Here is a 15,776-nt window from a genome sequence, read left to right on the forward strand (position 1 = left end):
AGTGGACTAGGAGTGGACGAGGGAAGGGGATTAACCCTAGTGGATTAGTGAAGTGGACTAACCCTAGTGGAGTAGAGAAGTGAACTAACCCTAGTGGACTAGTGGAGTAGGGAAGTGGACTAACCCTAGTGGGCTAGTGGAGTGGACTAAGCCTAGTGGACTAGGGAAGTGGACTAATGCAAGTGGACTAGGAGTGGAGTAGGGAAGTGGTCTAATCCTAGTGGACTAGAAAAGTGGACTAGGGAAGTGGACTAACCCTACTGGGCTAGTGGACTAACCCTAGTGGACTCGTGAAGTGGACTAACCCTAGTGGACTAGGAAAGTGGACTAACCCTAGTGGACTAGGAGTGGACGAGGGAAGGGGACTAACCCTAGTGGACTAGGAGTTCCATATTTATGCAATCCTTGTCTTCCTAATTTCATCATTTGTACTAAAAGTAGAGAATACATTTATATTTGAACCAAATACCAAACAAAACACACCAGAGAGGTAGCTCACTCCTCCCTTCAGAAACTCCACCCAGTGTTTTGTTATTGTTTGGGGACAGGCTGCCCCCACTTTGTTTGTTTCTAGTTCACAGAGCCAGGGCTGTGTAAGAAGGCCCTGTTTTAACCGTGTTCTCAGAGAAAGGAGAGCTAGCGGATCATGAGGAGATATTTGCTGAATGTTACAAAAAGTGTTAGGAATCGCTTAGCATCGCTTAGCTTAGCTTCCTTTCATTGTAATTGTGTTGTCTATAAATAATTAGTCTTATCCTGACTTGCCTTAACCTCACCTCATCCCCTCGCTGTCTGTAGTCTTCTTTTTGTTTCCCTCCCCAGAGACACGGGACCTTCGTCTGGACTGAACTAAACAGGGACCACAGGGCCAGGGACCTTCCAGCAGGCCGTGTGTCAAACCAGCCCCTGCAGACACCAACACTAAAGATTCTCCCAGCTGGCACATCTCCCCCTCCTCCTCCTCCTCCTCTTCATCAGCCCAGCTTAACGCGGAGGGTGGAGGCCACTTCGACGGGGACGGGGTGGGGGGGTCACGGAGGGACCCAGGCCCCGGAGGGTGGAGCTCGCTCAGGCTGAGACTGGGGAGGCCTCGGGGCTAGAGAGAAGCCAGCAGTAAGAGCACAGGCTACTGCACGTGCGTGCACACACACACACACACACACACACCAACACACACACACATACACATGCAGCGCACAAAGTTAAGTTGAGTTGAGAGATATGTACCACACACACACACACACACATACACATGCAGCGCACAAAGTTAAGTTGAGTTAAGAGACATGTAGAGACACACACACACACACAGTAGCTATCACACCTTTTCCATTTCCACTATATATTGCATCATTGCTGCTCTGTTGCTCTTGTCACAGCCAGGTTTGAACACCTAACATCCTCATATCTCATCTCAGTCCCTGAAGGGCTCTCTGGAATAAACCAGCCTCAAATCTGTTTCTGTTCAGCGATCTGTTTATTTGAGTTGGCCCATGGGAGGACTCCACTAAAACCTACGGGTGGTGGTAGAAGACTCCAGGCCCCTTTTGAGAGACTAAGTTATGTATGTAGAATTTCACTGGACTTGTGATGGTCCTCTCTCCAGCAGTCAGACCCTACATTCATCATTATATGTTTAACCACTTTGAGCCCAAGAAGGTCACTATGTCTAACTACTTTGACCCCAAGAAGGTTGCTATATAACTACTTTGAGCCCAAGAAGGTTGCTATATAACTATTTTCAGCACAAGAAGGTTGCTATATAACTACTTTGAGCCCAAGAAGGTTGCTATATAACTATTTTCAGCCCAAGAAGGTTGCTATATAACTACTTTGAGCCCAAGAAGGTTGCTATATAACTACTTTGAGCCCAAGAAGGTTGCTATATAACTACTTTGAGCCTAAGAGGGTCAAACACATCAAAGGGGCAGATGTGTGATACCACAAATAATGTATAGATTTGTATTAACAATTTTATTTAGCATAAACAGAAAGGCAACCCAAAACCAGTACTAGGGAAGTGCACCAATAAAAGCTTAAAGTAATTCATATGGAATTTCACTGGTGAGCCCTCTCCAGCAGCTTGACCCTGCATTACTGTAATTCCCAAGCGAGGGCACTGCTTTGCTGATAGGTTGATATTCACTTCCTGTCCTGATCGCGCTGGGCATCACAACCTCTCTCGGAGTACCATTAAGCATCTTCATCTTCTTCGGCAGGTTCTCAGCACTCAGAGAGGTGCCAAACCAGGACAGAATACAGTAGTTCCTTGTAAGCTACGGTATGTGTTGACTGATCATCTGTCTCACTGACATGGGTGTGAGGTTATCTATCTGATGCTATGTTCCCAAAATGTGGGATGATATTTGTTGATCAGAAATCATGTGTTATATGAAAGAAAAACACACATAGCACTCAGACAAGAGTCATACCATGAAAATAGAAATCCACAGCATGCTTTGGCTGGCCGGCCTCAATGAGTAACTTTTATGTACTTCAAATGCATTGTGGGCATTTTTATTATTTTATGTGCGGAAATTCACATTTCTCTTTTTACATTTTCCCACTGCAAAAACATTTCTGGAACACGTTGCTTTGTATAGCAAATGCCACATTGTAAAGACACCATTACATACACAAAAACACATAAATTAACACATGAATGATACTCAAAAGCCTACAATGAATCTACATTAACCCCAGCCCCTGTGTGTCACAATGTTAAACCATATTTGACAAGCACGTAGAAAGGTCTTTTCACCATTCACACAACACATTTTCCCTACCAACAGTACTCAGTGACCTCCAGCAGCACGGCCAGAGTTCTCCTTTAAGCTGTAACACACATGAAGATAATGAAGTGTGGCCAATTAGTAAACAAAAGCACACAGAGACTGTGAAAACCCCCTCAGTGCATCAAAGCAACTCCCCCCATAATTGGGGGTGTGTTATTGTCTTTGACCAGGCGGGATTGGGCTGGGCAGGGCATTCATTGTATCCAGCCTTGCCCAGCAGGAAGTCCATTCCCCCCCCCTGTGTGTTGCTGCAATGCATTATATATAAGCTGCCATGCAGTATTTATGGTCAACGCTCCATGCCAGTCAGCTGTTTATGGCTGAGTGCCAACCAGGGAGGAAGATGGAGGATGCATCCTAAATGGATGGGGCAGGTCGACCACCTTTTCTAGTGGAGTAGGGGGTGGGGAAAAGTTTGATTTTTTAAAGTGGTGTCTTATGCATTTCATGCGTCATAAATTCAACGGCTGCCTTTTCACTGATTATGACCATTATGGTCTGTGCTTGTGGTTGAATTATTAAAACTAGTATCTATCTATCTATCTATCTATCTATCTATCTATCTATCTATCTATCTTTCTAAAGCCTCTTAATTCAATGAATTACTTATGTAACTGTTTAAGAGAAATAGTTCTTAATTGTGGATCCAAACAGTGTCAAAAGGCTCACACTGCAGCCCAAGTTGGTTTCAGACTGACTTCAGTTTCGAAAACACACAATTTCAGGGCTCGCTCATGTTCCCCTGTAGACCATGCCTACCCACTGCGTAAAACTGTTATGGTATAAAATATATATCCCCCAGGAAACCAAAACATATAAGACTACCATATGCCTCGTTGTCGACGCTGTGCACTAAAATGCATGACAAGACAGCATATTAGGCCTACTCATGAGCACTGTGTTCTATAGTTTTGCGTCGTCTGCTCTCGCATCTATGGGAAGGGTGGGTGCAGCAGTTCTGGTCTGAGGGTCGGTCGACTCGACTATCTCCGCCCATTTGAATCAGTGCAGTGGCGGAGGGTGTCGAAGGGGGGAGAGAAAGGCAGTGCGGATTCCACTAGTCACTCCCAGTGCTGCCTTGGCCAGCCTCTCGTGTGCCCGTTGCGGACTCCTAAACGCGGTGAAGTTCATTGCTTATTCTTTGATCGGTAAGTGGAATCAGATGTTTTTCTCTCGGATAGGTGTTTTATATCCAACAACGGTTTGTTATTTGTGATTGCAAGCGAAGGGATTTGAGTATCGCCGAGAAACAAGAAATGGTTCATCCGTAGACACCGCTGCCGTTGCGTCCAAACTACAGTCGTGTGGTGATGGAGACGCGTAGGTAGCATAAACTGAGGAGAAAACTCCGATGATGCGTCAGTGCAGCCCTTGGCAGCGATATAGTCGATCTCTCTACATAGTGAAGGGGTGTTTGGTTTCTTGTTAGAATTGTGTGTTTTGAAGACCACTAGCCTACCTTGTTAGCTCACAACATTATAATGTAAAAAAAACCCGGTTGTTTTGATTTGTTTGTGTTGCATCTGCTGGGAGTAGAAGCAGCGGTAGCTAATATAACTGTGTAACGGTACAGTGGAATTGATGGAAACAGGCGTGGCCGTGCTGGTCTTCTCGCCTCTGCTGGCGGCAGAGTTGTGGTATTCAGAGGGCAAATCTGTTTGAGCTGCCAGTCTGCCATATAAACGTGAAACTGAAACAGTAAGAGTATATGAGACGTGAGTTAAATGCCGTCCAAATCGAGTACCCAGTGTTTTTTGATTATCAGTATACCACGGAGGTTATGTTATGAAATGCGAAACGTAGCTTGCTTTCTGTGACCTTACCGCTATGGTGGGATACCTAGTCGCAGACACGTTGCGATGTTTACAGATGGTGTTTTTTTTCATGCGATTCTGCCTTTTGGTCGTTTGCATCAATATGTCGTTATGGCGATACAGAGGGATGCTGAGCTTTGCTTTTGGCAGCGGAGCAGAGATGTGTCAAGTTGGCCAACAACTGGTCGAGCTTTCCACAGGTTATTGTCATATCACTTGAGGCGATGCGTCGCCAGATGGTTTTCGAGACATGGTGCTAACGCTGCCACCAGCCAGCCAACCATTCACTGTCAGCCCTATTACGATTTTTAACACTGTCAGATGGATGGGGGTAGAGTGTTTTTTTTTTGCTTTTCCCCTCCCTACTTTGATGTTGTGCTTTTGCGCACAAGCGATCGTGATGCAAACAGCGGACCTGCGGCTATGAGAGACATGGTTGCGCCGGGGCTGCTGCTGCAGCGCTGCGGCCTGCCTGAATCCACCCAGCCAGATCCCGAACATTAATCTGCGAGTCCGCCATGCATGCGGGAGGGGTTAGTTACCACACACACACACATGCACACGCACACGCACGCATACATACATACACAGACACACGGGTTTAGCCCTACTGACTGGGGACCATGGGGTTTAGTAAAGCAAAACATTCGGGCGATGATGTAATACTGCCACGCACCTCCCTCCTCTTCGCGCTCGGCCGCTAGGCAACCACATCGCCCAGTTCCCACAGAGATCCGCCCGCCGCCTTCTTCAGCAACAGGGAGCTGGTTAGAGGCCTGGTACGTCCAATTGGTTGTGTTTGAGTGAGGAAATTAAATAGAAATAAGACAGTCTACTCGCTCCGAAACAGAATTGGATTAGATGATAGGCCCTACCTCTGTTTGGAACCAAGAGTCATTTTCTTGTCATCTGCTGGGTCAGACCATTTTATTGTTAGTGGTGGGGGAAAACAAATCTGTTTTGCAAAGTGTGTGGCTGTTGTTTAAAATGGTTATCTTACAAAATTACTTGTTCATTTCAGTTTTAAACCCTTTTAACTTTAACTGAAATGATAAGACTTTAACCTCTTTATTAGTGTGTTAAATTTCCACTCTTTACATTTGTAGAAACATGTAGATGTGTCCAACCATTTTTAGCATCAAAGATTTTATTGTTGTTTGTTGTCTTGCACAATAGATCCCTCGACTGGCATCTGATCTCAGTTCAGTTCCACACACAAGAGTCACTGTTGTTAATCTTCCACTTACTGTAATTGTACTGTGAGTCACTTAACATTGTGACGTTAATGACGGCAACACAACACTCCCCATCCCCAGCCCTCTGGACCGTCCACACACACAACACTTTGAAAGTAAAAGCAGCGCCACACTGTCAGTATCCAAACAAGTAGACTGCAGCTGCCCTTAATAGTTGATATTATTTTCAGCGATGTCAAGTGGATATCCCCCTCCTCCCCCACAGGCTGTATATGAATGGCCTTGTCATCCAGAGCCAAGTCAGAACTGTGCCAACTCTTGTGTATTGTAAGAACATCAGGCTCATACAATGAGAGTCTGAAGCATTTGTGTGTGTGAGTGTGTCTGTTTCTGCGTGTGTGTGTGTGTGTGTGTGTGTGTGTGTGAGTGTTTGTGGACTGGGTGGTGCCTCACTGCACACTGGTTGCAGAAGGGTGGGTGGGGGTGTCTTTACTGCTTTAAGATCCTAACAATCCAGTGTGAAAGGGACATTTCCTCTTTCCAATGAAGCGTTTCCTGGTCTCCGTCAATGATGGGAAACATTAACTGACTGTGAACGAGTGAGTGGCTGTGTGTGTCATCATGAGAACACCATAGTGATATCTCATATCTTGCTATCGCACTCAGGTTTGTTTATGTATGTGTGTGTGTGTGTGTGTGTGTGTGTGTGTGTGTAGAGGCGAAGAGGGGGTGTTGTTATTACTAGGTCAGAGAGTTTCTCACCATGTTTGGTATAAAATTCACTAACAATTCGGGTAGGCCTCTTCTACATTAGAATACAGTTGCCTCGTAAAACCCTAAATTATCAAACGTCTAATTGGACTTTCCAGTTATAGCCTCGAGTGCAGTTTTTACACGACCCTCTTAAATCGCCCCTTCCAATCCGCAGTATTAGTGCTGCAGCAATAATAATAGCTGTATTAATAACATCAAGGGTCCGTGTTTGTTGTTTGTGTTCTGGCAGAGCTGGGAGTCGATTTCCTGGAAGTGGACGCCCTAAAGACTGACGTCAGCTTGGCGTGGCGGCTATTCTAATGTCTTTTGGCACTCGAGTGCATCTTTCCAATTAAGTGATTTCTGCTTGATGGATCCGGGCATTTTTGTCCAGCGCCGCTAGCCATAGACTTGGAGGAGTTGGTGGTGCTGCTGGCTGGAGCAGTAAAGGGAGGGGTCACCTTGCTGGCCGATCGGTGTATGAGCTTTGCTGAGACCCCAAAAAAATGGTTTGCTGCATGGGGAGGCGAAAGAAAAGAGGTGGTCTGTGTTGTTTACAGCATGGGTGGCTGTGTTTGTTTATGAAAGTGTGTGTGTGTGTGTGTGTGTGTGTGTGTGTGGTTTTACTTGCTTGTGTGTGAGTATATGTGTTTGTTTTTGTGTGAGAGTCTATTCTTTGTTTTATTTTCAAGCAACCTCTTCAAGCAAACAAGTCTCCATTAAGTCTACCAGTGTAACCATTATTGCCCATCTTTTCTTTCACTGTATATTTGGTTGCGTTGTGGTTGGTTTTGTCTTTCTGTTTCCATATCTGCCCCCCCCTGCCTCTTTCTATCTCTCTCTCTCTCTCTCTCTCTCTCTTATTCCTCTCCTTTATTGCATCATCAAACCCAGGAGACTTGCAAGAGGGGAGCCTTGTCCAATAACGACTCTGCTGATGGCGATATCGGGTAACAGAATGGTCACAGTGCAATTAGTGAAAGCCAAACAGGAAAAGACAGAAAAATGACATGAAGAGAAAGAAACAACAAAGAAAGACTCATCAAAACACTAATACATCCATATCAGCCCACATTACCAGCTAACCACTAGACAGAAAGAAAGAAAGAAAGAAAGAAAGAAAGAAAGAAAGAAAGAAAGGAGTGGAAGTAGCATGGCCAGATTGCTGCCAAACAGACTGAGTCCCTTCCATCCCTCTCTCTCTCACTCCATGATGGCGTGTCGATGCCAGGCTCACCCTGCCTCCTGGGCCTGACGTGTTCTGAAGGGGCGTACCTGCCTGCCATCCTCTTCATTAGTTCCACAGCACAGCCTGGACTGCAGTGTGACAGGTGGGGAAGGGAGGGACGGGGGTTACCATGTTTATTACATTCCTGAAGGGAGAGACTGCCCGGGAGCCTGGTGCTTTTGGAGCTGCTGTTATGTGTGTGTGTGTGTGTGTGTGTGTGTGTGTGTGGGGGGGGGTTGGGGGGGGGGGGGGGGGGGGTTGTATAGGGGGTTCAGCATTCAGCAGAGGGCTTAGAGATGGGGGTTGGGTAGGAGGTGGGGAGGGGTGGTGAGACGTAAAGCAGAGGACCAGTTGTCACGGTGTGTGTGTGTGTGTGTGTGTGTGGGGGGGGGGGTGTGACAGGTGAGGACCACATGGCCACAGTGGCGCGAAGACAGAGATTTGGGTGGAAGGAAGGGGGGGGGGGGGGTTGGTGGAGAGGGTCGAATGAAGTTGTTTGGGGGACGGGCACTTCTGTCTGGCCGAGCACTTCTGTCTGGCCGTGAGAAACTTACCGGAGATCGGCGGGGTTTTAGATACGTTAGAAGAAATGTATGTCCAAGCTAAATCATGTATAAAAAAATATCAGTTTGAATGGAGCACTGTTGCTGTGAGGTATTGTGTCTGTTCTGTCTCGGTGAGAAGTAGGATAGCTGGTGCTGTGCTGTGGTCCATCAGCTCACGCTCTGCAGGTCAGGTATTTGTATCTTTGTAAATCAAACAAAAACAGCTTGCTTGTCTTCTCAGAGCAGGACAAAATGGCTGCAGTTTAGTTTAGGAAAAGGAATATTAGAGTGAAAAATGCATAGAATGAATCATCAAACTAAGTAGTCTACTTATTACCATGCTCATTAAGTAGATGCTCTTTCCCTGAGGGACATGAAGTATTTGAAAAGTGAAAGTATTTTAACAATAATATTAGCAGTGTTAAGGCAATCATCTAACAGTCAAATTAACAGTGCCATGGCATTTATTTCAACAGTTATATAAACAGTTTAAAAGCACGAACCATATTTATAACCTTTGGCTAACACCAAGGCATATTAATTCGACTGAGTTAAAAGATTTCTTCACCAACTGGCTTATTATCCCTCTCTCTCCCTCTCTCTCTCTCTCTCTCTCTCTCTCTCTCTCTCTCTCTCTCTTTCTTTTTCTCTCCTGTCCCCTCCTCACCTCGGCCACAGCAGGAGGAGGGACAGTCAAACATACCGACCATGGCGTCCATGTTGTTTTCACAGCTGCCTGACCCCACCCCATTGTTCTCCACCACTCTCCACTCATTCAACCCCACCACCACCACCACGGTGTTCCCTATCCCCTCTCCTCCTCCCTGGGGGGCCTGTAAGGAGTTTACACCCCTTTTGGCTTGTATTTATTTATTTATTTATTTTTCTGGTTGTCGAGGACCGTCCATGAGCCTTTGGAGACAGTCGGAAGAACTTCAGAGAGAGTCGCCGGAAGAGCCTTGAAGGGGGTTGGGATCCAAACACTTCGTGCAGAAAAACAAAAACAAAACAAAAAGTGGCGCACATTCCTCCTGAGTTTTGGACAGCATTTGTTTGTGTGTGTGTGTGTGTGTGTGTGTGTGTGTGTGTGTGTGTGTGTGTGTGTGTGTGTGTGTGTGTGTGTGTACGTGATTAGAAGAGGTTCCACAGGACGTGTCCTATCTGCCACTGATAGGAGACGGAGTGAGAGGTGTGATATCACGCTATCAAAACACATGGCCCTCCCTTGTGACCCGGGACAAGGAGGGGCGCGAAGGGAACTCAGCGGAGTCTTATGGAGCTCCTACCTCGTGGAGACTCTGTGAATACTGAATACCAGTGCTGTTGCTGTTGCAGCCTTTCTTTGTGATACTTTGGTTCAAAACTGGGTGCTACACATAAAAATGAATGCACTCTAAAAAAGGTGCTGTCATTTTTTTATTTTGCTGTCATTCATCAGTTCCTTCAGTCACTCATTTGAGTGCACCTCAATACAGTCAGGTACAAATAGGGTGTTATACCTGTGCATAGATAGCACTATGACCTAATGTTTTATGATCATTTATTATTTTATTAGCATCATCTACCATCTGAGGATGAAGCCTTTCAAAAGGGAGAAGGGACAGTGGAACACTACAACTAAACTCCTTCACTTCTGCTATAACTCTTCTGTTAGAACTCTACAGAAATCACAACACACAAATCATTTAGACCGAGGGGCCCACACCCAGCCATGGCCGGATGGTCTTCTATCGTAAACTGCATGACGGGACACAGCTGTGAGGTCACATGGGTGTTGAGATGGACTGTCTGTGTTGGCGCTGGTTGATGGGCGATGCGCTGTGTGTTGACCACGGTGATTGGGGGGCCGGCTGAGTGAGTTCCCTGGCCTCGGTGACTGTGTTGTGCTGTGGGCTTTTCAGGCTCTCAGCCCCAGATAAAATGAGAGGAAATGAGAGAGAGAGAGAGAGAGTGCTCCATTGGGAGAGGGTGAGGTCCTGCAATTCCTGATTGTTTAGCTTCCTCCAGCTCCCCCCCTCCTCCTCCTCCTCCTCCTCTCCACTCTTCTCCTCTCCCTCTCTCCTCCTCCTCCTCCTCCTCTTCTCCTCCTCCTCTCCTCTCTCTCCTCCCCCCCTCCTCCTCCTCTTCCTCCTCCTCTCCTCCTCCTTCCTCCCCTTCTTCCTCTTCCTCCTTCCTCCTCCTCCTCTCCTCCTCCTCCAGAATGGCACACCAATACGTTCCATTGCCAGAAGGATTGCTGTGCTCCCTCTCCCTCTGGTGTTGTCCTTCTGTCTGTCTGTCTCTCTGTCTCGTTCTCTATCTGTCTATCTCTCTTTTGCCGTCTTAACTTTCAACATACACACAGACTGACGGTGCACACTGACCCGACTGTTGGAGTTTGTTGGTGCTTGTTGGCATTTGTTGGTGTTGGTTGCCATTTGCTGGTGTTGGTTGGAGTTTGTTTGTGTTTATTTATATTTGTTGGTGTTGGTTGGAGTTGTGTTTGTTGAGGCAGTATGTGTAAGCACCTTTATGCCCAGTTCAGTGGAGTAGAGGTAGTGCAGCCTCATCGTCATGGTGTTCTGCTCGGTTCAGCACAGTCCGGTCTGTTTTCCTCTCTGTCTTTTTTGCACTTATTTTCACTGCGTTTCTTCGTGCCCCAGTGGAGACACTAAGGTCTGTCTCAATCCGCACCCTCCCCCTTTCTTTTTGCTGTCTCATTCCCTCTGATACTCTTTCTCTCTCGCTCTCTCTCGCTCTGTCTCAGTATCTCCCTTCTCCTCCATTCTTTCTTTCTCTCCTTCACTGTCCTTCTCATTCTCTCTGCATCTCTCTCTCGCTCTCTCATGTTCTCTCTCTCTCTTTCTCTCTCTCTCTCTCTCTCTCTCTCATGTTCTCTCTCTCTCTCTCTGTCCCTCTCTCTCTCTCATGTTCTCTCTCTCTCTCTCTCTCTCATGTTCTCTCTCTCTCTCTCCTCTCTGATATTCTCTCCCAGCGGTGTCCACCAGATCGCTTTCGCTTCCAAACGCCTCAGTGCTGCGTCCAGCTGGACGGGGCGGAATCCGGGTCAACCGGCGGCAACGGTTCCCACGGGGACACAGCTGTGACGGGTTGCCGTGGGGGCCCCCTCTGACCCGACCCTGGCAACGGAGCCAACAGTGTGAGGGAGAGGGGTGCAGCGAGAGGGGTGTGGGTGGAGATGAGGAGAGGGGAAGAGGAGGAGAGGGTGGAGGCCATGATCCTAAAACTGGTGTCGGCCACGGAGTGGTGTGTTCCTTCATACCTCATGTCTGTGTGTGTGTGTGTGTGTGTGTGTGTGTGTGTTTTTATGTGTGTGTGTATGGGTGTGCATATGTGTGTATAAGTGCTTTCATACATCTGTGTCAACGCATGTGTGTGTGTAAGTGATGCCTGTGTGAGGTCAGCAGAGAGTGTGAGCCGACACGAGGTGGCCGAGAGGTCTCTGTTATCGTTGGCCCTCATCTTTAGATCCCCCTCTCTCTTTTTTTCTCGTAACTGGAGACCTCGTGTAATCGGTGAGCCAAGCTAAACGAGACACGAGCGTGCTTTAGGGTTTATAGTTTAAAACAATCTCTGGTGGGGTCGTTTGGTCACTTGACGTGCGAGAGAACGACGATTCGTTTTCGTCTCTGGCACTCAGTGTCAAAGGCTCTCTGTGATCAGGAAGAGCGTGAGGGGTTCAGCGCTCCCTGTTGGTACAGATTTGTGAGTGGAGAGCGTCTAAAAAGCTGCAGGTTAAAGTCCAGCCTTTCCTTTTTCCATTCATTTGATTTGTGTGTGTGTGTGTATGTATGTGTGTGTGTGTATGCGTGTGCTCGTGCGTGTGTGTGTGTGTGTGTGTGTGTGTGTGTGTGTATGTGTGTGTGTGTGTATGTATGTATGTGTGTGTGTGTATGCGTGTGCTCGTGCGAGTGTGTGTGTGTGTGTGTGTGTGTGTGTGTGTGTGTGTGTGTGTGTACAAGGGCACAAGGTTGTTTCAGGGAACACACACCTCAATGCACTTCCTGTAAAGGCCACATCCTCTCCCTCCTTCATATCAGTCTAAATGAGACAGTTCTGGACGCCGTCCACCGCACTGCGGGGCTGTTTCTCTTCAGCGAGGACTTACAGGCCCAGACTGACCTGTCACGCCAAGGGAGAAGAGAATGATACCACAGCTGTGTGCGGTGTATGTTTATCTGTGCCACAGGACTGAACACTCTCCCTTATGCACTCTTTTTTTTGTTTTTGTTTTTTGTTAAAGTATTTATTTTTGGGGCTTTTATGCCTTTAATGTGACAGGATAGTGGAGAGTGACAGGAAGTGAGTGGGAGAGAGAGCAGGGGTGGGATCCGGAAAGGCCCACGGGGCCGGAATCAAACCCGGGTCGCCGGTGTACGGTGCAGGTGCCCCAGTCAGTTGCGCCACGGCCGGGGTCTCCCTTATGCCCTCTTGACAGATATGTTCAGTTCTTCTCCACACGGAGGCTACACACACATGCACATAAGGCCATCCTTAAAAATATTTTTGTTTGCAGTAACAGCCAAAAATTTTTTAAAATGGGTCGGTAGGTAGGTCAATATTTTTTTTTTCAAGATTCAAAGTAAAAAAAAAGTACAATTTTGGTTATGGTGATTACGTAAGAATGAATTTACACAAATGTGCATATCGTGACGTAACTGACTGGGTCTTCAACCCGTGCCTTCAGGCGCACCATTGCAAACCTCATTCTGATGCAGGTTATATAGACCAGCCTTTGTCAAACTTCTTTGACCTGAGGCCCGGTAATGGCAGACTTTGGGGTCATAGGGCTCATCTACATGTATCCAGAAAGAAGGCTACAATAGCTCTTAGCCACGTTATATTGAAATTTGACTATACAATACTCAATGTTATACAGTGTATTATACAGTCTCTGCTCTGTTTCTAAGGAAGTTCCAAACAACAACGTCGTTCTATTAAGTTTCGTTAAATAAATAGCCTTCCAACAGGTTGAAGCGGAGCTTTGATACCAACGTTATCGATTAGTTTCAGTTTCTCTCGCGCAGACGCGCATTGAATGAATGCTCATACCACCACTTAATTGTAGGGCTCCATGTTTAATGACATCGATAGCAGAAACGTTTGTTTTCTTTTTTCGTCGATCCGCGGTTTCTTGATCAACTGCTCAGCAAATTATCAGATGAAGCACCGGGCCTAATTTCACTCCACGACTCCGCGGACCAGCAGTCTCCATGTTGCGGACCCATATTTTGAGAAATGCTGAATAGACCACAACCAATTTCAATACTCCGACACGGTCACCGTTAGACTAGGGGGGAGAAGGGATGAGAAAAGATCTGGCCACAGTTCTTCCAGAACTTCGTGCCAAGTAAAAGCGTTATCAGTTTGTGTGAATGAAACGAAGCGTAGGCCATAGTGTGACATGCGTAAAACCAATGGTGTAGAGATGACGCCACAGGGTTTTATTTAAGTGAGCCACGTTTGCATGTAGGCAATTTATATTCACAATACTTGGGCCTACTAAAAGAAATATTATTTTATTGCATTTGTATTGGTTGTTTAGAGTAAAAAAAAAACAATCGGTCGGTATTAACGCAAGTTAACAACCGGCAAGTCGGTCGGACTAAAAGGGGAAAAAAATAAATATTTGGGTCGGTTCTAAATTGACAGGGTCGGTCGGGTTACGGCAAACGAAAATATTTTTAAGGATGGCCTAATGTGTTCCCTTTTTGGGATGTCATGCATGCAAAGCACTCTGTGTTTTGATATATTGGGTGTTGCATGCATAGGCAATAGAGTATAGGTTAGTCATACACAGGTGCGTGCACAAACACACACACACACACACACACACACACACACACACCACTCATAAACTCTCTCTCTAGCTGCTTTCAGACATGTCCTCCGCAGTATAGGCGGATCTTTGTCAGTTGGAGGTCCGACCCTTTGGTGGATTTAGATGTGATGCTGACATGCTGACATTATACGGTCATATGTGTGAATGACACCGACCCACATTAACAGAATCTCTGTGTGGTTGAACAGGTTAAACGTGGTTGAACACGCACATGAACAGAATCTCCGCATGTTTTTGGCTTGGTTCAGACATAAGCATATCATATACATAATGTCCGTTGGAAATACTAGGAGGGGAGTAGTGTAAGAGCCGGCTAAGTTTCGGAATTCCAAATGGCTGGTTATGTTGTTCAGATATACGGCCCTTGACATCTGCAGAACATGCGGACTTACACCTAGGTCTGAAAGCAGCTTATGTCTATCTTTCCCTCTCTCCCTCTCTCTCTCCCTCTCTCTCTCTCTCTCTCTCTCTCTCTCTCTCTCTCTCTCTCTCTCTCTCTCTCTCCCTGTTGTCTCTAGGCATCATCACTGCTCCACCCAGACTGCCAGATGCGGTATCTGTCTGTCTTAACCTCTCTAGCTCTGAGTCTTATCCACCTCATCTCTAAAAGCACCAGAGAGACTTTCTCCTCTTTCCCCAAGTCCCTGGTGCCTCCCCCCACACACACCTCACTCACACACACCCACACACACACCACACACACACCACACACACACACACACCTCACACCCCTGCTGTTGCAGTTTCAGCTGGTGCACTAGGGACTATTTTCAGCGCTGAGGATAAAAACCTGAGGGTCTTTTGTCATACTGGATTATTATTGTTACTGTGTTATATTTTTCTTCATGTTTGTGGTGGTGGCCTTTGCCGATTATGTGAGATTTTTGGTGGCCGTGATAGGCTTTTGTGATCTGTTTGGGGGCATGCTGTGATGAAGCAGTCAGAACCCTGAATGCACAAAATTGCATTATGATTTCACAATGGGGATGAAGAGACTGTGTCAAGGTCACTGCGATCTGTAATCCAGATTTGGCTCTGTAATTCTATAGCCTTCCACTCTCTCAATCTCTATCTCTCTCTATCTCTCTCTCCATGCTCTCTGCTCACATCTGTGAATTACATGACATGACATGGCAAGGACGTGGTGGGCTGGGCTTTTGTTTAATTCATCTGGCCTGAATACTGAGTCACAAAGCCATCGCACTGCACTTGTACTCACTCTGCCATCGCTGCGTTCCCACTGTAAGCACTCGTGCTCGGAGTTAGCCACGCCGATTGTTTCCCTGTCCCTATCTTTCATAATTAAACATCGTGCTCGTATCCTTCCAGATGCAGCGTTGTGGAAAACGTGCATGCAGTAGTGTTTACAATGACTATGTATTCTAATACAAATAACAAGAAGAAGAAGAAGAATATAAAATGTCTAATAATAAATTATTATTATACATCAGTAGTATGCATTTATAATAAGAAGATTGCATCATAGATTGAATTAATTTATAGTAATACTATATTGTGTGGCAGACCTGCAGTGGGCAGAACAGACTTTCGTTGAACTCCCTGTTGTCGTTTCGTGGCACTCACTTCCTCCCCTCACAACCCT

At 46.4% G+C, this 15,776-nt stretch overlaps 1 protein-coding gene across 2 annotated transcripts in view; it reads left to right on the forward strand.

The window, feature by feature from the left end:
• The first annotated feature begins 3,819 nt into the window (after positions 1-3,819).
• sptbn1 (spectrin, beta, non-erythrocytic 1) overlaps positions 3,820-15,776 on the forward strand; it is a 105,506-nt gene continuing 93,549 nt past the window's right edge. For both annotated transcript variants that reach the window (XM_076289909.1, XM_076289906.1), the window contains exon 1: positions 3,820-3,943. The gene's annotated coding sequence lies outside the window, so the exon portion shown is untranslated. The remainder of the gene's footprint in view (positions 3,944-15,776) is intronic.

The sequence above is a fragment of the Alosa pseudoharengus genome, unplaced genomic scaffold (assembly GCF_046254945.1).
Source record: "Alosa pseudoharengus isolate Yale_2024_CS ecotype anadromous, Long Island Sound unplaced genomic scaffold, YU_APseudo_1.1 YU_APseudo_1.1_scf_1, whole genome shotgun sequence".
Lineage (NCBI taxonomy): Eukaryota > Metazoa > Chordata > Actinopteri > Clupeiformes > Clupeidae > Alosa > Alosa pseudoharengus.